A 13,183-nucleotide genomic window follows, 5' to 3' on the forward strand; every position below is an offset into this window, starting at 1 on the left:
CGTACCTTGTATCCGGGGCATTTCATGCCATCCAGCTGTATCTATATGGCCTTGAATTTGGTCTGATAACCTGTGGCCGTAAGCACTTGTTCGTCAACATCAACTACTTACCTCAAATAAAATCTGTGGTTTCTTTTGCGACACTAGAAGTTTGTCATGACCTTTGTTAATCCGTAGTTTTTGTTGCGTACGGTCTAAATGAATTCAGTGACGAGCTCACCTGGACTACACGCTTTAGAAAAATCTGATTTATTCGTACTTCTCAAAAAATGCACACAAGCCAGATGGTGGTGTATTGAAGATACCCTTAACACCGAGTTATTCGATTAATCCAAAATGGCCTAAACCGTAACGAGTGTTCCTTGATTTTGGTAAGGTCCACACTTGCTGCACCCTTTAGGACCTCGGTGGGACTCAATGCAATCACGTTCACATGTTTCACATCCCACTAGCTACGTATACGATTAAATAATTTACTCGCACATTAAGCACTTTGGAGAAACATAGTTAGTTAGACACGACTTAAGAGGCAGGTGACAGTCACAACGTAGGAGATAGAAGAAACGCTAACTGTGTTTCCAGGGTGTTTTTTTAAAGGTCACACTTCTCTACAGAAATCCAATCCAACGCAAACGTTGTTCCACGAACCTACGAACCTGATCGTCAAGCAGATCTATGTACTACTCAAAAGCTCACACCAACTTCTCGACGAATTTTCCTACTTCTGTTTACCGTGCTCTATTCTTTATCTGCGACCAATCTGTCAGGCGTATAGGGCGAAGGTACCACAACGGAGCCCCTAAGGGGCCTTCAGGAATCTCCGACGAGCAACAAGGTTGCTGACGCAAGGTAGCACGCTCCAAGCAGCATCGCTGCAAAACTCCGAATCAACCACCATCAGCCTACAAGAACCATTAGCAGGTAGCCGAAAATCGATAGCGATCGGTGGCTTTCGTTAGTTTCCGCTAGAAGTGGCGCGCGGATCGCTATGCAGCGATGTCGTGAGCACCCGACGAGTTACGGCAGCTGCAGATGGCGCACTTGCTCCGGGTCTCGTAGCCGATGTTAGCTAGCTGCCGTTTCAGCTGCGGCAGTTGCTCCTCGCCTCGGCAGACCTAGTCGCGTTAGCATCGTCAAACAACTACGCCGCTCATAGTCACCCTCGCCCTTCACGGGAGGGGCTCGTGGCGCTCCCGAACCCAGTGGCTGCAGACTTTTCTTCGTCGAAGACAACGACGACCTATGTTCCCTTCGCGTTGCCATTAACGGTAGCACCAATATTATCAGTACTAGAACTAGTAGTTATAAAAGTAGTTGGATTCACGAGCGTTCAATACGACTGCCCGATCACCCGCCTGCCTTTCTGCCTCGTAGCGTGCGTTAGCGTCCATTTGTGATCCTGTACACCGAGAGGCAATGACAGTTTTGCTGTGATCAATGGATCATCACTTATGGGTCACCCATTGACGCGAGCGTCGGCAGCGGCTCACGGCACTCCAGACCACGCCATTGTTGTATGCCAAATACAAAGTGTGCTTAACAGCATTAATACCGACTGCCCCATCCACATGGGTAAAGCTAAGAACGACCAAGGATGCCCCCTTCTCTCCCGTCCTCCTTCGGTTCGTTCGATCCGACTAACGCCGCCAGCAGCAATCTGGTTCATTATGCCGATCGACTCGGCTGGGATTGGTTGCGCCGACGTACGCTTGCTCTGTTTCCCCGCTGCGCGACACTTGCCCTGTTGCCAAATTCCAGGGCTAGCTTATGTGTTACGTCTCGGTATGGCGGATGAAGGCAGACGTCAACTAGTAAAATGTTTTGTGGTGGGGAACAGCCAGTGAGATAGGGGTATATGCATGGGGTATACAGGAACATGGTCGCAGACAACGATAATAATATTAACAAATGTTGTAACAGTGATGATAACGATGGATTACTTTGTTTTGCTCATATGATTATCGGAAGTTATCGTTGCAGGTGTTAACGTGAGATGAAGTAGATCAAAACAATACAATAGCATGGCAAATCAGTATTCGTTTGCCGTAAAGTAGTTCAAAACGCAGTTATCGACACAGATAAATCTCGATTACGACGTATTGCTCATATATATTAGTAGCCGATTCATACGTCGTTGATAAGTCGATTGTTACCTCTCTGTTTATCACTGTATTACGTTGGTAGCCTTCGAACGCGCACCCACATTAACAAAACGTTGGTATAGAGCGTCTCGTAGTGTGATTAATAAGGAAAAGCCTGTCCGGTTGATTATTCTACGGTGATTTTTTACGAGCAGCTTTTGCTTGCCATGAAGTTACCACGCAGATTCGTGTTCCATGGCAAACTGTCTTGAGAACCAGACCTATAAACAAGTTCAAATAAAACTGTAATAACTAAACAAACAATTCTGTGCATTTTCAACTGTCCTAACTTGTCGATCGTTGAACTTATACAGCTTATAGCTAGCCTTGTTCCGTAAGAAATAGGAATTATCAGAAACGAATCTTATTTTTTTTCACTAATATTGCGAACGCTAGCAGATCTCCCTGCACACTGACTGCTTTTTGTACCGCACTTCAAATGTTCTTTATAATGAACGCAACAATCGTAATGATAATAGTGAGTAGTAAGAAGAATTATAGATAGTTTCTCTTCTGTGAAGACTTATAGACTAGACAAACGCGTTAGGTTTACGTTTATCTCGGAAGTTCCGATCTTATCGAATAACTAATAACCTTTGCATTTCCGATCGAACTTCGCTGCTGTAACTACTTCTGTGACTCATCGACCACTTAAACTCGTTGTTTGTTATCGTACCTTTTCTATTTTGGCCTCGCTCTCGATTCTATTATCCTCTCTGTAACAGGCATTTTTATTCTCACACCTACTGTTATTATTACACGTGTATGGTCAACGCTCTGGCTATATTCGTTAACTTCTACCCAATCGATGCCAGTTTCGTTTTCCTTTCGTGGGGAACGAAGGCTAAAATTTCCCTGAAACAGACCTAGCGCCAGCAGCAAAACTCGTAACGGTTTCGCCGTAATACGCCGTAACTAATCGATTTCCCTCATAAACATCGTGAGTGTCAGTTGCTAGTTTTCGCTTCGATCAGCGTAAAGCGAACGCGCGACATCGACGCCGTGGTAACCAGCTACAACAGGCCATCTTATGTCATCGGCGCGCGTTTTCGTATCCGAAAACGTTCGGCGTTTGCTCGCACGTGTGCTGTGTGAAGTGCGTGACTGCGCATGTATTTGCCTTTGCACTTGTTGCTCTCTTTCTTGTAGTTGTTTGTAGCGTTGTTGCCCCCTAGCCCCCTGCCCTTTCCTACAGTTACCACAATTGCCCCAGTAGTGGCATCGTGCGTTGATAAAGTTCGGCACGATGAGGCTCCTACGGAAAGGCTAACCCCGCGTCGATGGCAGCGACGGTACACAACTGCAGCGTCAATGGTAACGGTGTCGTTTGGCGGAGTGCGAATACTTCCTTCCGCAAAAGACCGTCACATGTTTGGCCATCAAACGTTAGCGCGCAGTTACTTGCCAAGCTTGCCACAGGCTCCGACTGTTAATGTGTGTCTGTGTTTCAATATAGTACGATACGATGTTGTTTGCTCGTCTATCTGTTTGATTTTTAACAGCTACTTGGCGGTTCGCTATCAACATGGGTCTCCGTTAAGGTTTGACGCTCGCTAGTTAAAGAGAGGGCATGCTGTCCAAGTGAGGACCGTACGACCGAGCAAATTATGCGGGTGTAGTACGTGGTTGAATTGTGTGTACTTTTGTGAGGTGCCTAAGGCACGTAGGGCGCATATTTAAAAATGGGCTTATTGTATAAGGTTTATTTGCGTAGGTGCACTGCCTCCGATGGATCATTTTGTGAAGCTATTCTGAAAACACAGTATTTACCTCATAAAACGCCGGTGATTATCGTCGAAGCATATAACTAATCTGTGTAACTATGATTAGTATGAGAAGCTGATGATTTTCTATATATTTCCTGATCCCACTAGATGTGTGAAGGAAGATCCTTCTACAGATTTTTGAATTGCAAAAAAGTAAAAATCCCCTGCATGATCTACGATAGGCCTCCGTGAAATAATCTGTCGTATAGGACTTTTTACAGCTTGTCGCATGTCAGAACCCGGAAGCATATCAGGACCTTTGCGTCTCGCAAAATTTCAACGTTCGTAATGATCAAATTTCATTGCTTTAATATAACTTGGACGTTTCGCTACTTCTACATTCCCAGAGCCACATGCGCATTGGGCCACTACCAAGACGCTGTTGTCATGCCAAACTTGATTGGACGGTCAAACTTTAAAGACCGGCACTACCAATCTAATCCACCAAGATGGGACGAAGCAAACACGTCGTCCAGTCTTGACAGTCAGAAGGTAAACATAGACGCCCATTGAGACCAACGCTTGCCAATTGTCTCTTCTACAGCAACTGCAATAGATTGGACCATGTCCGTTCTATCGACTAGCCTTTATATACTATATTTGACTCCATTCGAAATTAACACCTTGCCCCGTTATCAATTGCTGGATGGCAGCATGCTTTAGCCCGATATACGCCCCCTGCATTCCGTAAGCGTAAGAGACGTCCATGCTATACCCCCCTCCGCTGTACGACAGAAGTTTAATTCAAATTATGCGATGGACAGACCGATCGTCAGCGAATGAACTAAAACAATTAACATAAAAAAAAAAGGTGACCTCAGACAAGGCGAGACTGTCAATGTTTTCATGATCATCTGTTAAGGAGAAATATTAATGATTGTCTAAAATCGGCAGTATCTGAAAGTTCTGTTAGTTAACAAAAACTTACTGAATCCAGCCAAACGATTGCGAAAATACGTATGTCACGCATTTTATCGGCTGACCGCAGAAGATCCAGATTACGTGAGGCGAGCGATTTAGAGACCCGTACTGGACCCAGCACGACCATATGGGTACCGCTAAATCATTCTCTAAACGCCTAGGAAAACAGCACGCCGCGTTTCAAACACCTGCTAGAATATCATTTGCGATGATAGCAAGAATAACCTCACGCATTTCCTATCGATACTTACGTCAGAGGCAAAATCATGTGCACGGATCTAGCGCGGATGTAAGCAGTATAATTTTTAGCTTAACTGAGATAAAATTTACTTAAACACACAAACCTAAAGGCCGTAGCACTTTAAATTGACTTGTGTGAAATCCAAACGTGGTAAACATGACCTAAATACAAATTAAAGTACTGACAATAGTCAGCGTGAAATGAAACATAGCTACTTTTCATCTTGGTGTTCTTCAATGTCCTGTGGCACTGAAGGTCAAAAAGTAATTGCCTTATAGCGGTGCTAAGGAAAGAGCAACAAACGGCACAACCGTAATTGTTAATCGGCCTCCTCTTTTTCTATGTTTTCATAAAGCGGCCTTCGTTTTGTACGACGCTCGTCGTTAGTCGTAGTTTCAGTTGGGTAGCCATTATATCTAGCCCGACAAGCCAGCGAAGGCGTGCCGATGAAGGCGTTAACCCCAATCCGATAAAGTGCTGCATCCATGGACACAAATGGACCTATTCAAGTCGCCTCGAATGCGCGCTTGAATTTGAAGTGTGCTTAATACATTCCCAGTTACTGGCGTCGGTAGCTAGTGAAGGGTAGTCGAACTGAGCATGGTTCACCCGAAACAGAAGTCAAGTCAGTCAATAATACATGGAAGAGCCCTTTAGTGTAAGCCTCTAACGCTAGTCCGAACAAGTATGAGAAGCGTTCGCAAATAATGAATGGGGGCGTCACCCCCGAAAGAGCTCTAAGCAAGCCATGGTGTAGATGTGTATATCGTTCTACGTCTTAGCTTCCCTTTGCCTTCTGAAGTTGTGCTGTTATATATATATATATATATATTAATTGTAATATATACTGTCACTTTAATATTGCAGGCACACAAGCTTGTACAGCATTGTCTCTAGACCAATTCAAATCTTCATTGATCAAGATAATACCTTGCACTCGAATTTTCTAAAACTGACAATGCAGAAAAGTGACCAAAAAATATATTGATTAAAACAGTATTAGCTGGGCTATTGTGACAGTGTGAGGTGGATAGCAAGTACCTCTGTGGACGTTTCAACTTGCTCGTTCTTTTCTACAGAAGCTTACTTATAATATTAGCCCCAGCTAGAAAGTATTACTCAATCGCGAGCAACTCACAGCAAGCTCGACGAGCCTACCTCTATCAAAAACCGATCACAGAGCAAAATCTAATTATCCATTACCTACATGATCGACATCTCTCCTTTGCTTTGGAAAACTTGCCAACTGCTGGTCTAACTGGAAAAGTACACAGATCTCGGTCGATCGGACGAATACTTATCGACAAACCATCATCATCGTGGCTAGTCTCATCGATCGCCAGTACTGCTTCTCTGTTCTGGCCTACAAATTGGTCTAGAATACCTAATATGCTAGGCCAGTAAGCGGACTCTACCCGAAAAAATCGAGGCCGAGCTTTTACGATGAAAAAAAAAACAACATTTCCCTGTCGCCTGCGAGGTACCGGCACTGTCAGTCAGTTCCGCCAATATGAGCATGCACGTAGCTGCAGTGGAGTACGCTTGCTAACTGATATATAGCTGATAAGCTGAAAAGATGCTTGCGAACACCATTGACATACGCCAAAATAAATACGCTTGCTCAATATACAGTAAAGTATTGTATATTTGTATGCTACTGTAGCAGCGTTTGTTTATTTTCTGCTGTGCGTCCTGCGGCTTGGTATTGAAACGATACCGAGATAGCCAACCAGGACGGCCGCGAGCGAGCAAACGGACAAACGATAACGGACGCGAGTGGCGATAGGGCACGTCGTTAGCGTACTAAATTCCTCTTGGCGACGACGCGATCAACGATAGATATCTTCCACTGCGTTTCTCAACAATACAGCGGTTTTTTTTTACCGTCCGTATTTTTATTTCTGAATATGGACCCGCTCGGTGATTGGACTTGTCGTACCTGCGCATCGATGTCCGACACGTCTGCGTCTGTGTGACAAGTAGCAGACCAAAAAAAATACAATGAACCCAAACGAAATAGTCGACGACTTTTGACAAATCGAATTGAAAAAGCAGACGATCTGGCTACAACCAATGAACTAATCAAAACGGACCATTTAATTGGTCCAATCGATAGCGACCTATAGACACTGCGTACAACATAGTATACCTGAAGAAAGAGTAGTTAGGTGACGAGTGAAATTGTTGCAGTTACACTATAATCCGTCAATAGGGATAAAAAGGCTAAGACTGAAAAGGATTGCAAAGGTGCAATACAGAACGCAGACAAAGTCCCTTAACAGTTTAGGAATCTTTTTTTCTCAGATCCGTACAATATATTATAAGTCGAGGGAGTTTTGCCCCACTGTCTAGAAGATAAAAAACCTTTCCGGTTCGAATGCCCCTGATTAGAATCATTATTAGTGCTCTTGTGTCAGTAGAGTTATTCAGTCATTATGGTTATTGTCAGTGCATGACAGAACGAAGTGCTATGGTGGCGCCGCGTATAATACGGAACAAGGATTATTTTTACCTCCCTAACAGTGACTCTATATTAAATTTGTGGGGTTGCTGGTCGATCCTTGTGTCGTGCATAAGCATATAGCAATTGTATCAATAATGAAGGTCGTTAGCAGTGGCTTTATGAAGGAAGACCTGTCCGGATGCCCGAACGCAGTACGAATTCGACGCCACTCCGTATTGTTTCCACCAGTCGCAAAAAGTATAGCAGTCTTACGTTGCAACGCTCGAAGCCTGTAGTTGCTGCTCAATAGCGTCTGCTACGCACTTCTGATAAGGTAAAAAGAAGTAAACGAAGTATCATCTATATGAAAGATCAGGAATTTGCCTGGATAACGGGTGGTTTCGGCACTTCGTCAATCAGCCAACCCCCCAACACATTTGTTCGATCATTTCGCAGGGGTAATTCCACCCGTGAATCGTCACCAATATCCACCCTGCTACTGTACCTGCATCAAAGACGTTTCTTTCATTGACGACTCGTCTCGACGACGTTACACAGCATAGCATAACAGCATAACAACGTAAAAATTCGAATCTTACCAGATACCGATCGGAAGCGTTTTATTACGGTGATCCGTCTTAGCGGCTCCCGAACGAAGGTTTGCTTCAAACCTTTCTCTCGGCTCCTCTTCTTTTTTCCTTCTTCCCCGGCTTTCTCCCGTTCCCCGTTATTCTCAGCCATTGTATGTTTGCGTGCCTGTGCGTCGATGTGTCTTTGTGTGCGAGTGTGGCTTACTTGGGTCTGCCTCGATACCCATATACCTTTATTCGGTCCAATGAGTGTGGGAGGGTCTACATCTGCTAAGACTATTTCGACGGCTCTGCCGCTGTTTTATCATTCTCTCGCGCCAATAGCTGTCTGCATTAATAGCTGCGGCCGCGGAGCACTGGTGTTCTTAATGCGAAGGGCACCAGTAGCCCCGGTCTTGGGCCGAGACCCGCAGAAGCAATTGGCGGTGGAGCCATCTAACCGGAAGAGAACGCGGCTAGTGACGCGAGGCTCGTGGCTAAACAAGCAGACAGTTAGTAAGACAGATGGATAGCCGTTCGTAAAAGAAGAAAGGCTGTGGTTGAACGAAGGCATAACACCCGAACGCCGCTGCGATAACGGGCAAAAACAGCCAGCCACAATGCCCCCAATCGTCTACTTCCATACCGTTGCTATGATACAACTGCGACGAGAAAAAGGAGATTTAAAATCGGTGGTAATGGCGGTGATGTCTCGGATCGACCGCCGCTGACCGCAAGTTCTGTCTAATCACGAAGCGATACCTGTCTGATAGGGTGAGATAGTTTTGTATAAGAAGGAGTTGTGGCAACTGTGTTATTTGCCTTTGATGTACGCATGGACTAACCCTATTGCGTTAAGTGAGGGGCAGTTCGGAGTGTTTTTGTTATCGTTGTCGTTGTCGTTGTTTTTCATTTGTGTTATTGTTGCTTTGTTGTTGGTGTTATCGTTCTTGTTATGATTATCGGTGTAACACGAAATAGAGTAGCCTACATTGCAAATTATGCCTATAGGAGGCCAACAGTCCGTTCATTCATTACCGCAGGGCTTTTTTGGTGGGATAGCTACATTACAAGGTACCATGCCTCGTTAGAGAAATGCCTTAACAAATGCAAATACCTTCCTTCCTCTTTTTCCCGGTTCGCTTTTTGTCCCGATTATATTTTTCCCCAAAGGGGACGCACATCCCACCTCGGCATGTAGCAGATCAGCAAACCACTCGAGCTCGACTGCGAATAGTTAGCCCTCTATTGATACTCCATAGTGAAGAACAACGGCTGTCCTACTAGCGGGGCTGGTTTTCCGTGTTCTGTATAAGCGCGTCTCTTGCCTTCAAAAAGAAAACTCCAGATCCAAACAAGATCTTCTGCTTCGTTTCGAAAACAAAAGCGAGATACTTGTGTCTAGTTTTATTTCCTCTCCATTCCTAGCGTTGTTGTTGTTGCCGCTGCATTTATCACAAATGCTGGTAGAAATTGGGCCCGGTGTTGAACTGCAGCCAGCAGATGGTAAAGATGATGACGGTCGTCGTTTTACAGTTACTGCCAGCCGAACAACGTAAAACCGCGAACCCTTACCAACCACACGACCAAAAGAGCTACCCTATGAAGTTTTAGTAGATAAAGTATTGCACGTACCGGCAAGAACGATCAAGTGGATATGGTCAACAACAGCGGCCACAGTGATCGCAGCTTCACCAGTACGCTTTTGTGCCCCATTGGCCAGTTCAGCTCCTCAAACATGGATAAAGATCTGAAGGTGAAGATAAACTAACAAAGCAACCATATATATATATATATATATATATATATATATATACAGAGTGGAGCAAAATTCATTTGACAGGTCGAACGTGTTCCCTTTGCTTTTTGTTTTATGCACAGGTTTACTACATTTTACTGCTTTACCACTTTAACAAATGTAAAATGGAGACTTTCAAACGGCGAAATTACTTTGTTTCACTCTGTGTGTGTATATGTTTCTACATGGTATGCCAAAAATTAGTTAACATTATTTGACAGTGATTTGAATTTACATTCAGGATGACTTTAATAAACGTAACGAATTTTATTGATAACAAAACGGGGCAGCCACACATTATGATCGTGATGTAAATGTTGAAGATGGTCCATATAGATGGGTTGAGGAGACTGAACGCTAATAGGACAGGAAAGCGTCACAACGCCAGATTAAAAATTTGCAAATCTCAAGCTCACCGCTACCAGCAGTGTATTGACGGGAACGCTACTAATTTGCGGAACATCTGTAGTAAGAAAAAAAAAACACATTTTATTAGATTTGTCTGAATATATAAACGTATGTATGCATGTGTATATATATGTATATACATAGGTACTTTGCTGTGCCGCCCTATATGAGTCCCTTATGGGTTAGCACAGTGCAGATGCTAGTATCCTGATGACGCGGTCCTGGCTAACTCTGCTGCTTCTCCGTCTTCGATGAGCTTGAAATAATAAGACAGAACCGTCCTGCGCAGCTGGCCGATAGCCGGCCGACCACCCATTGCGAGCAATTTTTGTTCGCCGGTTTAAATAATAACCCTTGTTGATGGCCGCAATCGATATGGCAGTAACGAAATATATAGATGATACAGGAGGAAGCGTACAGGTCAATGAACGTAAGAGTTTCTAATATATTACAGATGAGGTAAAAAGAATGTATTCATTAACACTTGATACACAATATGGAGGATTACATTTGTTGCACATAAGGAGTACTGCTCACCATGGCACCGCTAATGAGATCTATACACGTACCCGAGCTACGTTATCATGGTTCTGGGACTACTGATATCTCCATATCTAACGATTCACGCATTCGCTGAGTGGCGATAATCGCCTATATATATATATATAAACTACCCATATGCAGTTTGTTTTACATGATCCGTTATGCATCCATACCTATATTTGTTCTGGTCACAACGGTCGTGCATCATTCATTTTGGTGTATCTCTGCTGAATAGAGTGATACAGCGAAAATGAATTGTTCGTTTCCTAGAAGCGACCGCACAGATGAAGTGTTACTAGGATTTGTGGTACGTCGACCATATAAGGAATTTCTAAAAAAAAAAAGAAAATATAAATTAAGGAGACTGTACATATTAGATGGTAGCTGGAGCCTTTGACTCGTTTTCATGAGGATATATCGATATGATTTGCATTTCTTGGTTCAAGTTGGCGTTTGTTAGTGTTCTATGTCGTTGTGCCTCTTCACCGAATAAGTCATTTCGTGCACGTTTTTATAAAATATTCTTAGAAGTCAAAAAAGAAAAGCCATAATTTCGATATTTATCAAAAAAAACATTCTTGCGGTGAAAAACTATTAAATGAATAAGACAAAATAATTATGATGAATTCTAAATAATTCTCTAAAGTGAAATAGTTTTATAACACTTCTATCGGTACCGTTAACGATTTGTTATCGTATAATCAATTTATATGCCATTTTCATAAAATGTTTGAAAATTAGAACATCTGCTATAAGGCTTAAAGTCAAAACGTTGTTCTAGGGGTTCTGTCTTGAGGCATACAGCTCTTGGGACCCTGAGCACATAGAGACGCCTTCAGCCGTATCCTATAGAAAAGAAATACGGCGTATAACACTTAGCTATGAGTATACGGCACAGATCAAACAAGAGGAAATAGGCAATGAATGCAAACTGTAACACCATGTCTCATAATTTACGGGCGTAAGGTCAATCGTCGATAGATTATTGACTAAATTGTTTCGCGATACGCTACGCTCTTCTTTTTGTCTTGTAACTTCGATAAGAATTATTGTAGCATAGTGCGGAGGCTCTTGATGAGAGTAGGCTTACTGGAAGGGTACTAATTGTAATGGCTACACGGAGCGCAACTTCGTTTCCTATGCGGGGTACACGATACGTCTCAGCAAACACTACCATATTTGTCTAGCCCTTACTAGACAAGCTTTAGGCGCTCCGCCTGCCCCAAGCTCGTGTCATTATTGAACGATGCCCGTCAATATACCAGAACCAGCCATTATCATTGTTATTGTTGTTCAACATCGATATGAGCGCACCGTAACGAAGGGGTATCAGCAGTAAATTGTAGCTGCCGAGGCAGAAGGGGCCACGCCTATACTGAATCATGCAAATGCCGCTCTGGTGACTATGGCAAATGGCAGTGAGCATTTTTGTGCGTCAATCATCACCCCTCCATTATGAGCTCCCGAAGCGTTCTCCCGCAAGCGCGTGTTGCTTCTACCGATCGCAATCAGAAGCCAGTTAGCAATTTGAGCATTGATGACGATGTTTAGGTCCTCTTATAGCCGATTCAGCCGGTCAGAATTTTTCGCTAAAAGGCTCTATGACATAGCATCGCGCTGAAAGAAAATGTCGGCGTTTTTCGGCGCCAGTCATTTCTTGGAACATTTTGCGAGCCAATTCCAGCCGAGTCGAACTACATCATCCTATAAGGGTAACAAAGCTCGAGCGAAACAGTGGACTCTCGTTCTGGGGGGCCCAAAAAGCTTATTGAAGTGGTGCATGCGAACGTCTATAATAACCTTGCCTCTTGAGTGCCGATTAACTGACCAGCGGACGATGGCGGTTTTTCTTTATGCTATTGTCGTTTTTGTTGCCATTGCTACCACAACTGCAGCGGCAGAAATTGTGGTGTTCTGTTTTGTATGAATTCGGCTACTGGCTGCGAAAGGGGCAGAATGGACGGGGTGGTCCAAGGGCACGGCTTAATGGCATAGCATCGCTTTTCTTTTCTGGCTGGGGGGCAACGAAAAATTTTGTTGGACCCTGGGCAAACTACATTGAGCTACCGTATCGTCAGCAAAATGAGTGTGGGTGTGTACGATTGCGGTAGTATAATATTCTCATTAAATACAGATTTGCGGGCTGTAAATGCTACAATATTGTTAGACAACATCGTCTTCCCTGGGACAATCCTTTCATAATTCGAAAACATTATTTAACTACTGGCAAGGTCATGTCTAAAGTGACATTATTGAACGAGTAAATTAGCGTCTTTCTCTGCGAGGCACGGTTCTAGTAGACAGTAAAATAAGGACATATTGAATTTGAGAAAAGGCGTGGAAGCTTAAATAC

General features: G+C 43.7%; 1 protein-coding gene and 1 long non-coding RNA gene across 6 annotated transcripts in view; one reads left to right on the top strand and one right to left on the bottom strand.

Annotated features, from left to right (window-relative positions):
- Positions 1 to 1,088, bottom strand: part of LOC111262225 (uncharacterized) — a 34,649-nt gene extending 33,561 nt beyond the window's left edge. Inside the window, exon 1 of one of the 4 annotated variants that reach the window (XM_022836322.2) lies at positions 112 to 1,088. The gene's annotated coding sequence lies outside the window, so the exon portion shown is untranslated. Of the gene's footprint in view, positions 1 to 5; positions 25 to 111 lie in introns of those variants that run through there. The other 3 variants (XM_022836319.2, XM_022836317.2, XM_022836321.2) reach the window with 3 other exon arrangements.
- LOC111262226 (uncharacterized) overlaps positions 1 to 13,183 on the top strand; it is a 41,720-nt gene that overhangs the window by 15,686 nt on the left and 12,851 nt on the right. The gene's annotated exons all lie outside the window — the stretch shown is intronic.

The sequence above is a fragment of the Varroa jacobsoni genome, unplaced genomic scaffold (assembly GCF_002532875.2).
Source record: "Varroa jacobsoni isolate VJ856 unplaced genomic scaffold, vjacob_1.0 scaffold_641, whole genome shotgun sequence".
Taxonomy (NCBI): domain Eukaryota; kingdom Metazoa; phylum Arthropoda; class Arachnida; order Mesostigmata; family Varroidae; genus Varroa; species Varroa jacobsoni.